Source organism: Echinops telfairi, unplaced genomic scaffold (genome assembly GCF_000313985.2).
Source record: "Echinops telfairi isolate 266 unplaced genomic scaffold, ASM31398v2 ScPeMD7_7416;HRSCAF=8454, whole genome shotgun sequence".
Classification (NCBI taxonomy): Eukaryota; Metazoa; Chordata; class Mammalia; order Afrosoricida; family Tenrecidae; genus Echinops; species Echinops telfairi.
The window spans coordinates 3,811,832-3,813,565 of record NW_022111316.1 but is presented as its reverse complement, the minus strand read 5'-3'; positions in this window follow the sequence as shown (position 1 = coordinate 3,813,565).

The window sequence follows — 1,734 nt, the reverse complement described above, 5'->3', positions numbered from 1 at the left end:
CTCCAGAAATGAGAGAGACCTACACAAATGGAGATTCATATACGGGAATAGAAATATTGTGAAAATGTCCATACTATGCAGCTATCTATTAATATAAAGCAATTTCAATCCAAATCCCAGAAACATTCTTTAAATTGTTGGAAAAACTCATCCTCAACTTTATATGTAAAGGAAAGAGGCCCATGTTAAACAAAACACCACACACAAAAAAGAAAAAAAACACAGTAGAAGGCTTTTCATTTTTTGACCTCAAAACCTGCTACTAGGCCACCATAATCAAAACAGCTAGGTACTGACCCAACAGAAGATACATAGAGTAATGAACCAGAATAGAGCACCCAGAAATAAACCTCTCCACCTACAGACACTTATTTAGACAAAGCGCTCAGATATATTAAATCAAGGTCAGATAAAATGTCTTCCACAAATAGTGCTAGCAAAATTGAATTTACACTTGTAGAAGATGAAAGCAGAATCCATACCTCATTCTATATACAAATATGAACTCAAGATGAATTAAAAATCTAAAAATAAACACCAAAGTTATAAAATTCATCAATGAAAAAATAGAGACAAACATAACAAATACAAAGGAAGACAAAATAGAAGACTCAGCCTGAAAACCCTCCTGAAAATCAGCTGCATATGTGTATTTAAAGACTTTATCAAAGGAATTAAAAGATAACCCATACACTGAGAAATGAATTGGGGCAACAATATATCAGAAAACAGATTAATCTCAAAAATATATAGGAAATCTACAACACATCAACAAGAAAAATTTTTTAAATCCAATTTAAAACTGAGTGGAGAACATGCACAGACAGTTCACCAAGGAAGACATGGAGGTAGCCAAGAAATATTCACAATCACTAGCTATATTCTGAAAGGGATTACATTAGCATGTCTTGTAGAGTGGGGGGGGAGGGGGGAGGCAGGGGGATGTGGAACAAAACTCATAAAACATAAAGAAAACTAGGCTTACTGGTCAGATAGATAATGGTGAACTATGGTCCTTAGTCCTCTTTCAAGTGTGTGAAGCAGCTCAATTGCATGACTTAATTTTCAGCCAAACAACAGTTCGGTCTACAAAATGTACAATAATAAAAGGGAGGTATACTGTCCTATGAACAAGCAACTCTTCAAGAGGAAAATGGCAGAATTTTCTCAAGGGAAAAGTTCAGAAGGCAGGAACAGTTAGGAAAATGGGAGGAATGGAAGCGAACAAACAAAAAGGGATGAAGTGAAATAAGTGATGTTACTTTGTGGGGACTGCAAAAAGTGACATGAAAAACTGTTTATAAATTTTTGGATGAAAAACTGATGTGTAGCATGGAAATATTGTCAGATACTAAAGATCTAATGAAAGGAAGCAGAACCTTTTCAGAGATGTGCTAAACGCTGGGCCCCCAAAATCAGAAGGTGCTCAAAATGTAACTGAGGAATAAAGGCTTGGGGAGTGGAGCCTTAGGGATCTGTATTTGCTGATGGGGTACAACTCAAGATGAGAAGAGACAGTTGCAGGAATCTACTATTAATCGAAATTTGAAATGAACTAAACTAAATGTGACTGTAGGAAAATTGGAAGTCATCAAAAATAAAATAGAACACATCATAGGCGTTGATGTGCTGAAATGCTTGGTATTAGCCATTTTGAATTAAAAAAATTATATGGTATCATTTGCTATGCTGGGAATGACACAATCAAGAAGAATGGTATTGCATTTATTGTCA